This window comes from Aotus nancymaae, unplaced genomic scaffold (genome assembly GCF_030222135.1).
Source record: "Aotus nancymaae isolate 86718 unplaced genomic scaffold, 86718_ANA_hifiasm-v0.15.2.pri h1tg000021l, whole genome shotgun sequence".
NCBI lineage: Eukaryota > Metazoa > Chordata > Mammalia > Primates > Aotidae > Aotus > Aotus nancymaae.
In genome coordinates, this window is record NW_026988433.1 from 6,135,437 (window position 1) to 6,146,958 (window position 11,522).

General features: G+C 40.5%; 1 non-coding gene across 1 annotated transcript; it reads right to left on the bottom strand.

Moving 5' to 3' along the window:
• Nucleotides 1-10,600: 10,600 nt before the first annotated feature.
• On the bottom strand, nt 10,601-10,742 carry LOC135276300 (U4 spliceosomal RNA). Its single transcript, XR_010343868.1, has one exon. It is a non-coding gene; the product is annotated as a U4 spliceosomal RNA (small nuclear RNA).
• Nucleotides 10,743-11,522: the final 780 nt, after the last annotated feature.

The following is an 11,522-nucleotide window of genomic DNA, read 5'->3' on the forward strand; positions in this document are numbered from 1 at the left end:
TATATGTATATATACATACATATGTATGCACAGATATATACATATATACACATACACACACATATACATATGTATATCTGTGTGTATATGCATGTACTCATACATGTATACATCTATGCATATACATAATGTAGAGCTATACATACATGTGTATACATATATGTATGTATTGAAATTACATACATATACACATATATGTATACTTGTGTGTATGTGTGTGTGTGTGTATACTGTACTTGTTTTGAAAATAAACCAAACTACTTGTATCCATGTGCGTTGCATTAAGGCCTTTTTTGTTTTGCTGTGTGTGTTCTATTGGCAGCTACTTACCACATTGTGTTTTCATGGGATCTTAAACTGCACATAGGAAACTAAATTTCAAAATCTACCAGCCTGTAAGAATAACTACAGTGTTGTTACTGCATGGCTTTATCCATTTTTTCGCTAGTTGCATGAGTAGACTTCTTTTAGAATCTAAAATTAGCACCAATAGCAGTTGTTTCTGGTTGACTGGTCTCCCCGAGATGTACTTTGTGTTAAAAAATAATGTGATTGGAAGGTCAGCGCATAATATGCACAATTCTTCTCAGAGTTAATTGAGGGAAAGCTTTATTTTGTATTTGGGCATATAGGGGAATTGTCACTTTCCCTTATGATAAACATTAGCATGCCCTGTGTGTCTCTACATTGCAGGGAGACTCCTGGACTAAGCAAACTCTTCTGTTATGATGCTGACCCACCATGTTCATGTCCTGTGAGTCCACAGATTTATTAAGGCATCAATCATCCAAGGCAGAGGGTGAAAAGGTGATGCTGAGGAGGCCCATGATTGTCAGAGGTCTACCTCTGCTTTCAATAAAGAGCCACTCACGTCTTAGTATCAGACGGCCTAGGTGGAAGTCACTGTGAAATACCGACACACGGCTAACTTATTCTGATAAGTGTTGTATTGCCAGAAGACAAGTTGGTGCTAAATACACACAACAGACTTAGAGGTAATCTATGATTCACGGCGAAGTTAGAATCATATTCTCATTTTTCCCTGAAATGTACAAATGCCCATATCGTATGTCTAACTCCCTTTTGAACCATAATGAGAAGATTGTTTCACTTTAATTCTATCCATTTATTTCTATTTTTCCCACACTCATCCACTCTGTAAGTGAATAATTACCACACATAAGAGAATAACGATATATGCACTGTTTGACTTATAGGGTCAAACACGGCAGAGACAAAGAATTATTTTGGTAAACATCAATGAAAGTCTTAATGCTTTAATTATTGGCTGAAATGAAGTAGAGATTACTGTTTGCTCATTCTCTGTTTCCCACACCCTCTAAATCACCTGTCAGTTTAAAGTAAATTTTAGTAGATTCAAAGCAAGAAAAGTGACTTTTGTAGCATGGCTCTGGGTGTATCTCTCAGTGATGTGGGCGTTTCGTGCCCTTGTTTCTGAGGAAAGCTCTTCTCTAGACTGATCAAGCCAGGTGCAGAGCTTTGCCATCCAATAGATAGACAAATGGGAAAGGATGACGGGGATCAAGGATGAAAGTGGAGATTTCTCTCCTGCTAAGAAAAAGTGGCATCTTACTACTATCAGTTCAGCATGAAGGGAGAAATGGGTGTCTGCTCTGCCATCTTGTTGGGATGTCCATAGAGGGTAAAACAAACACCACCCTCATTAATTCCATAGGTCGGAACCAAAAGCTGCGTTGGCCACAATAGTGGCTCTGTGAATGGCAGAGCTGTCACATACCAAAGTGGAATCTGAAGAGAACAGTGTGTAAAGTTTTGTGGGAATTCTAATTAGAATAAGATGGAGGGTTTTGTTTGTTTGTTAATTTGTTGTTTGGGTTTGTCCTGTTTTAATGAACTGCTAATGTATGTGGGCACAGACAGATGCACAGTTAGGAAGAAAAGCAAACAAGAAGGTAAAACTGAAATGACTTCCCAAGCTCTTATTGACAGAAGTGTGGGTATAATGGTAGGTGGCTGTTCTGCCATTGGTCTTGAAGGCTACTCACGCCATCATGTCTTGCCTTAAAAGACAACTGTATTTTCTCTGCTCTAGTAATAGAGCCATAAATAGTATTATACATACTCTAACTTCAAGATCTGTAATTCAGTTGATCAAATTATCAGGTTTTACCAAAACTACTTCACCAGGCAATGCAGAAGAGCCATGTCTGGGAATATTTTTTAATGATTATTTATTGGTACAATTCTAGGATATGACTGAATTACTCTTTTGATAAAACTGTTCTTTTAAAATAATTCTTTTTTTCTGTAATTAGAAAACATATTCAAGTTAAAGGCACAAATGGACGTTTTTTCCTAAGTGCTAGAAATCGAGCATTTGTTTTAGAAGAAATGAGTTTTCAAGTAATTATCAGTCATTTAACAAAAAGTGAAAGCAGTCAGACAACCAGAAATCTGGATTGGCTTCAGATTGATTTGGAGCCAGCTTTGTTTTCACATCTGGTGGCTCAGTTTGATATGCATTCTATTTGAAAATGATAAATTCCAAATATATAAATTCTTGATGCAATTCTCAGATACAACCTAGAGACTTGAAGACAAGACTTGACTGTGTCTTATTTATTCGAGTTTTCCTGGCACAGAACACACAGAATTCATAGTGTGGTTGGTGAAAAGAAAACAAAAGAAAGAAAGAGGGAAAGAAAGAAGGAAAGAAAGGAAGGAAGGAAGGAAGGAAGGAAGGAAAGAAAGAAAAAGGAAGGAAGGAAGAAGGGAAAGGAGGAAGGAAGGGAGGGAAAAAGGAAAGAAGGAAGAAAGGAAGGAAGGAAAAAAGAAAGGAATGAAGGAAGGGAGGGAGGGAGGGAGAGAAGGAGGGAGGGAAGGGATCAAGGTATGTGAAGGAATTAAATAAGATGGCAGAAATATTGTGGTCCATGTGAGAAAGCATTGAGGTGGACGAGGCTTGGAGCCACAGATTCTAAATTCAGGTGTGTGACCAACACCACCACTTATCTTAGATTAATGTCCCTTTACTCATCTAAGTTTCAATTACAGGCTTTACAGGTTAGGAATGGAATCCTGCACTCTGCAGAGCCTGGCTTCCTGTCGTTAACACTCAAGGATGAACACATGGACCCGTGGCTAAGGTTTGAGCTGAGCTGTGTGTGTTTTCCTATCTCTGTTCCTCTAACTGTGCCAAAAACCAGAGCTCCTTTCCCTTTCTGTTTTATCATTGACAGTGATAAAAGTTGTCGTTGCTATGATGGAATGAGCCGTCGTGACCTCTCATGCTGTATACTACATTGAGAAGAATACAACCCTATTTTCCATTTCTGAAAATAAGGGGAAAACTAAACTTAATTATAAGAAAACATCAGAACAATTGAAATGAAGGGATATTCTGCAAAGTATTGGCCCTGTGTTTTTAAAAGTATCAAGGTCAAGAAATACAGAAAGGACTGAAGTTCCTTATTTACAAAAACTGAAGGGACATGATGATAAAAGGTGATGCATGAACTTGACCGATCCTGGACCAGAGAAGAAAGGAGCATGTTTATAGCAGCACAATTCACAATTGCAAAAACGTGGAACCAACCCAAATGCCCCTCAATCAACACATGGATAAAGAAACTGTGGTATATACATACACAATGGAATACTACTCAGCCAAGAAAATGCAAATCCTCATCCAGGTTGCTGCAAATTAATGGCATTTGCAACAACCTGATGAGATTGAAAGCTATTATTCTAAGTGAAGTAACTCAGGAATGGAACACCAATCACTGGATGTTCTCACTCATATGTGGGAGCTAAGCTATGAGGATGCAGAGGCATAAGAATGACACAATGAACTGTGGGGACTCGGGGGGAAAGGGTGGCAATGGGAAGGGGGTGAGAGATAAAAGACCACAAATTGGGTGCGGTGTATACCGCTCAGTTGATGGGTGCACCGAAATCTCACAAATCACCACTGAAGAACTTACTCATGTAACCACACACCACTTGTTCTCCAATAACCTACGAAAATAAAAAAATCTTAAGAGGTAAATAAAAAAAACACAGTGCTTAATGAAAATAAAAGAAAGAAGGAAGAGAAACTTGTTTATTTTGCTTAATTGATGGTGTTGGCTATAAAACACACTGAAGGCACTGGAGACAGAGTGGTTATGGAGTCTGTTGATTACACAGAAGTATTGTATCAATGTTAATTTTTTATTTTGATGGTTGTAGTGTGGCTATATAAGAAAGCGTATATCCTTCTTAAATAAAAAACAGGCATTACGTTGTTTAGGTGCAATGAAGCGTAATTTCTGCAATTTACTCTCAAATGACCCAGAGGAAAAAAAAATACACACAGAGAGTATCCATATTAGAAAGAGCAACGATGATAAGGCAAATGGGCTCAACTGTCATCATTGAAGTAATTTGGGTGAAGGTCACTCATGCATATTTTTTACTATTGTAACTTTTTGTGTGTTTGAAATTGTTTTTTAAAAAGAAAAGAAAAATAGGAACAAGTTCACAGTTGGTTGGAGTGTCACCGGGATTCCAATTCATGCCCTTCTTCCATTGAAGTCTGTGTTGTGCCCACTCTCACCCAGGAACTGGGGGTGGGACAATATTGGTTCTCAGCTTTTGATGCCCTCATATTTATTCAACCTATATTTATGATGCACATATTTGGTCAATATGTGCCAATAACAGCAACAAATCGAAAGACATCATTTCCATTAAAAACTTCCATTCCAGCTGCAGAAGTCAAAAAAAAAAAAAAAAAAAGAAAAACAAAAAAATCCCTAACCAAAGCAAAGCAAAACAAAAACACAAAATACGAAGGAAAAAGAAAAACACAATAAGAACATAAAAATGTAATGGAAGTTATTTGTTTAACTGAGGGTTCACGGAAGGCATCTCAAAAAAAGTGATGATCAAATTGACTTCTAGTTGACACAAAAGACAATTGCATGAAAGTCTGGTCAAATCCTCCCTTCCAGCAGAGGCAGAACCGGGTGAACAGACCACGCAGCAGAGCCAAGCTGGGCTGCACTCAGAGCACACAGTCCCATGGCTGGCACAGGGACAGCACCAGAGAAAGTGGTTAGAGGGAGGCAGGATAGGAAGGTGCCCCTCACATTGGGCCTTGTGGGTGTTTGGATGTTTTTCTGGTGGAGTTAGGAAGCAATTGGAAGACTTTGAGGAGAGGAGTAACATGATCTGAATTGTTTTTGAAAATCATTCTGAATGCTTTGTAGAAAATGCACTCCATTCCCTTGGTTAATTCGTTGTTCGTCTCAGGGACTCAATTTCTGCATCACTAAAATGAAAGGGGTGGAGGAGCTGGAGCCTGCTCTCCCTGACAGCATGGAGGATCTTACAGAATGTCATGATCACCTTGAACTTGACGGCCTCTTCTCCTCCCGGTACTGCCCCGACTTACTTGCGGCTGCGCCCACACTTTGCTGTTCTTCCGAGATCCCGGTGTCTGTGGTTGGGCTCCCCGGCAGGCCCAGCTGAAGACACAGGTGCAGGTTGTTGTGAGCTCGGCCATTGGCTAGTGTTTGGAATGAAGGAAGTAATGATTGCAGCTCAGAGTGCAGCTGGCTTCCTGACCACAAGCAGCCTCCTTCTGGAGTCGTCCTAGAGTAGAGTTTCTCTGTCATTTACTGCAAGCTTAATTGGGAAATTCCTTGTGATTGCTGCATACAAAACACTATCTTGGTAACCTTGTTATACAAGATGAAGCATTACAGAAGCCCCACACTCCCAGTATAGGCAGATGCACTGCCCAAAGAAACAGGAGAGAGAAACACTAAGTTTCTCGTGATGAGATTATTCAGTTCAGAAAGAGGGAGAATCCCCTCAACCAATTAACAACAAATCTTGCTTCCGATGGTGCCCAGCACTCTTGATACCTCTTAAAGAGAAGTTGTCACCATATCACAGGGGTACTCCTTTTTTTTTGAGACAGGTTCTGACTCTGTCACCCAGGCTGGAGTGCAGCAGCATGATCATGGCTCACTTCAGCCTCCCCGGCTCACTGCAGCCTCCCTGGCTCACTGCCGCCTCCCCGGCTCACTGCAGCCTCCCTGGCTCACTGCAGCCTCCCTGGCTCAGCAGTCCTCCCACCTCAGCCTCCCAAGCAGCTGGGACCACATGCACATGCCAGCGTGCCCAGCTAATTTTTATATTTTTAGTAGAGACAGGGTCTCAGCATTTTTCTCAGGCTGGTCTTGAACTCCTGAGCTCAAGCAATCCTCCTGTCTCAGTCTCCTAAAGTGCTGGGATTATAGGCATTAGCCATTGTGCTCAGCCAATAGCACCTGTTCTAAACAAGGTACTTGCTCCATGGTTCAGTTCACTAACCTCTTCTCTCTCTACCTATAATTAATCTCTGGGCAAACTCATTCTTGAGATGATTTAGATACAATTGTAAACATAAATAAATAAATAACACTGAACTTCCACTTCTGGAAAGATGAAATAGACATACTTCATTCTTCTCTAGAAGGACAACTAAAATCCCTAGACGTATCTATTAAAAAAATAAAAAATAAAAAACGTGAGAAAGCTGTGAAAAATGGAGAGAAGTCGACTGGCCAAGAACCACAGGACCCAAGAAACAATACGGTGTTGAGTCTCATGAGTTTTCTTTTGGCTTCATCTGTCCCATATCTGGAGCTGAAGCAGTAAGCAGCAGCCCACACCTACTTCTGTGGCGCGATTTCACTCTCAGATGCTCACGTTACAGTTCCTCACTGCCTGCGATTCTTTGTTGGAAGGAGCAGCTTAATTTTTAATAGGAAAGACACAGCAAGTCCATGCTCCACAAATCTCAGTGACAATTGACTATTACTCTTGAAGATCAGGCTTTTCTTTTATTTGGGTGATAAACGCAGCGCCAAAAGCAATTTAATATCCCTGAACTTGGCATTCACAGACGAGATAAGAGGGTGGGAGATGTCGAAGCTTCTATGCTCAGAGGTATTTTTTATTTACTGTATGTCGTAAACCACAAGTGCAGAGTGGAGAACTGTATAATGCTGTGCTATTATGTGTGCATTGTTGTGCACGTGTGTGTAATTGTGTGCAGAGCTCAGTGATTAGGTTGGAACTCTGAAGTTCCATTCTCTGGGTGCAAACCTCAGTTGTATCACTGTCTTGGTCTGTTTTGTGCCCTTGCTACAAAAGGACACTTGAGACTCTGTAATTTATTTTAAAAGTACATTTATTTGGATTTTTCCAGTTAATATTGTAACAATGCCAATTTCCTACATTTGATCATTGTGCCTGATTATGTAAGATGTAAGCATTAGTGGAAGCTGGGTGAAGGGTGTATGAGAATTCTCTGTACTATCTTTACAACTCATCGCTATGTCAAAGGTATTTCACAATAATAAGTTAAAAATATTTTTTAAAAGCTAAAAAAAAAAAGTAAATTTATTTAGCTCATGGTTCTGTAGGTTGGGTCATTCAAGGGCATGGCCCTGGCTCTGGTGAGGGTTTTCTTGCTGCCTCGCAACTTGGTACAGAAGAGGGTCAAAGGTGAAGCAGGTCACCTGGCTTTATAACAACTCTTTCTCCTGGGAACTAGTCCACACCCACGAGAACTAATCCAGACTCAAAAGAGCTAGGATTCACCACTAGGAGGACAGCACCAAGACATTGATGAGGGATCCCCCCAATAATCCAAACCCTTCCCCCCACCCTGTGTTGCAACCCTTACCACCACTGCACTGTTCCCTGAACAGGTGTGTCTGCAGTGCACATGGTATGTACTCTTGAATGGCATCAATAAAGCATATGAAGTGATATATTATAGATGTACATGTTTACAACGTACAAAACTCTATTCTGCCATGTACCAATGCTTGTTTATCCACCAGCTGTTTGAGAGGGGTGGGAGAACAGCCTTGATTTGTGGTGTTTGTCAATATCTTTGGTGTAAATTCTCCCACAATGGGTCATATCATGCTGCTAATGCTTTAAAATTGACTCAGAAATTTAACAAGCTGTTCCTCTGAGCAAACACAGGTGGCTTAAGACACCACTGATGTTTCTGCAGCAGACATCTTGTGCTTCTCTACTCCTTTCCCACCAGGTAGAGGGCTTTTAAGAGCACTCCTGGTGGTCTCAGCTCCTTCACTGATTACTTCTGACGTTGCAGCTGCGGAGAGGTCTCTCCCAATGACTTAGTCCCATCCAGCAAACTCAGGATTAGGATTTGTTTGTGTCAATTGCCCTTCATAAATTTTACAGTCAATGTTGAGTTTGGGTCATTTTAAGGGTAGTTTTTTTGTGCATAGAAGAAACTATTTGAGTCTGTGTGTTCATTAAAATTACTTCATTAAAGTAAAGCAATCAAAATTCAAATTATATTTAAACATTTGATTTTGACTTAAAAGTCTTATTCTGTTTACAAAGTGATTGATAAATATACACATATATATATAAATGTTAAGAAGAGTTTAAATAATGTGATTGCATAGTTTTGTTTTTGCTTTTGTTTGTTTTTCTGAAACGGAGTCTCACTCTGTCGCCCAGGCAGGAGTGCAACGGCACACTCTCGGCTCACTACCACCTCTGCCTCCTGGGTTCAAGAGATTCTCCTGCCTCAGCCTCCTGAGTGGTTGGAATTATAGGCATAGCGCCACTATGCCTGGCTGATTTTTGTATTTTTAGTAGAAACAGGGTTTCACAATGTTGGCCAGGCTGGTCTTGAACTCCTGACATCAGGTGATCCACCCACTTCAGCCTCCCAAAGTGCTGGGATTACAGGCATGAGCCATGTGCCCAGCCATATATTTAAATATTTTAATCATTTTTAAAATTTCATATGTGTGACTCTCATCTTAAGCATTTCGCATGTCTTATTAGAAAACTATCCCAAGTAATTTAATTATCCCAAGATATAATCCCAGCTAATAGAGTATATTAAACTACTAAATATAGGAATCTCAATTTCTCATAACGAATTCAATGATTTTTAAGTATACATTTTCTAATTAAAAGGCACACATTCTAAAATTTCTTTTTTAATTTTCAGTTTGTTTGGTACTGGAAGACAAACCTGTCATATAATATGTAAAATTACCTTAATTATTGCATTTCACAATCCGACTCTTATCAAATCATTCCTAAACATAACACAAAAATATTATTAAAAATGAAAATTAGGCCGGGCGCGGTGGCTCACGCCTGTAATCCCAGCACTTTGGGAGGCGGAGGCGGGTGGATCACAAGGTCAAGAGATCGAGACCATCCTGGTCAACATGGTGAAACCCCATCTCTACTAAAAATACAAAAAATTAGCTGGGCACGGTGGCGTGTGCCTGTAATCCCAGCTACTCAGGAGGCTGAGGCAGGAGAATTGCCTGAACCCAGGAGGCGGAGGTTGCAGTGAGCCGAGATCGCGCCATTGCACTCCAGCCTGGGTAACAAGAGCGAAACTCCGTCTGCAAAAAAAAAATAAAATAATAAAATAAAATAAAATAATAAAATAAATAAAAACTAAATGATTTATAAATTAACCTTAACACATTAATAAATGTAGAATTAATGAACTCATTGTAGGATTTGAAGATCCATTAAGAAAATTATATCAAGTTCAACAAATTGCAGTTACATTTCTAAGCAAATTTGTTTGATGGGCAGAGATTTTTGGCTGTAGTGGAATTTGGAGATACAAGAAACCTGGCTATTTTCACCAAATATGCCTATTCAAACTTTTTCCAAAGTTTCTTTTTTTTTTTTTTTTTTGAGACAGAGTCTCGCTCTGTCTCCAGGCGCCAGTCTGGAGTCCAGTGGTGCGATCTTGGCTCACCGCAACCTCCGCCTCCTGGGTTCAGGTAATTCTCCTGCCTCAGCCTCCTGAGTAGCTGGGACTACAGGCGCACGCCACCACGCCCGGCTAATTATTGTATTTTTAGTAGTGACGGGGTTTCACCATGTTGGCCAGGATGGTCTTGATCGCTTGACCTCGTGATCCGGCCGCCTCGGCCTCCCAAAGTGCTGGGATTACAGGCGTGAGCCACTGTGCCCGGCCTAGACTAGTTTCTACATTAGGAGGATACTAAGTCCATTCTCTTCCTATGAAGTAACCTTCCTACCCATACTCCTCACATACAAGTCACATATTAGCTAATTTTAGCGACCACTCACGTTGCTTCCAAACTGGTGATGCTCAGATCTACTCAGTTCTCTTCCATCATGGACTGGGTTTTAGACATTCCCTGCCTGGCTGTGCCACTTCTTTTGCAGGTATCTGAACAGCATGGGACTGAGGTCTTTACCTGTCCTGAGTTTCTGTTTGTAGCTGTATTCTTGGTGTGAGTCACTGTGATGACAGCAGCACCCAGGACTTCGATGCCCACCCGTTACCTACCTGAAGCTACTCTTCCTAAGAACAAAAACGTCCTCCTTGCTGAAAATGAAAAGGACACTGTTTAGTCCCACAATGACTCTCTTGTTGATCGTTTCTACTTGAAACTAGGATCTATCGCAGTGCACGCTCCTGGTTTTCCTTCACTCTTTTCTGAATGTGCACCTGGCACATGTGTGGGGTTTATTGCACCTGCGTAGGTTTTTGTTATTTTATTACTGTTTTTTCTTTAACGTTCTGTCTCCATAGAGACTGTAAAATATTGCCAATGTTGACTATATTTCAAGTCATCATGACAGAGTATTGGGAAAAATTTTCAAGCAATAATGACACACGCCCCGGATAAACCTCACTGTGTACAACACAGCCACTGAGCGAAGCTTGTATGGGTTTTAAAAAAATGTTGAAATGGGTATTTTAGGGCATAAAGAGGAAGGCCACAATAATTTCTACCTGACTTAATCTAGTATATTGGATATTTAAAGGAAGAAATTTTGTTTTGTTTTGTTTTTTTGAGACAGAGTCTTGCTCTGTCACCCAAGCTGGAGTGCAGTGTCAGGATCTCAGCTCACTGCAGCCTCTGCCTCCCAGGTTCTAGCAATTCTCCTGACTCAGCTTCCTGAGTAGCTGGGACTACAGGCGTGTGCCACCACACCTGGCTAGTTTTTTGCATTTTTAGTAGTGATGGGGTTTCACCATGTTGGCCGTGATGGTCTTGATCTACAGACCTTGTGATCCACCTGCCTCGGCCTCCCAGAGTGTTGGGATTACAGGTGTGAGCCACTGCACCCTGCCTAAAGGAAGAAACTGTAAAATAGTTTTAAATTTTTAAACATTCGATACTCCACAAATTTCACTTAACAAAGTGAATAACCTTAAAAAACTAGAATGACCGAGAATGTCTACGCATTAACAGATATTAAACAATTGACTGAGTACCGAAAACTTGTAATAACTTCTTGTTATTAGATTTGTACCATAGGAATCTGGCTCTTGATGGAGGAGGAGGCACAACAGCATGGATAAAGATGCTTCACTTCCTCACTGTTCTAAATCCGTCTGCTTTCCTTTGCTGATCCCAAACAATCCTTTATCTTTGTACAACCCTTTATCTTTGTAATGATGAGTGTCAAATAATTACTCTCAGGCTTAACTTAGCCCA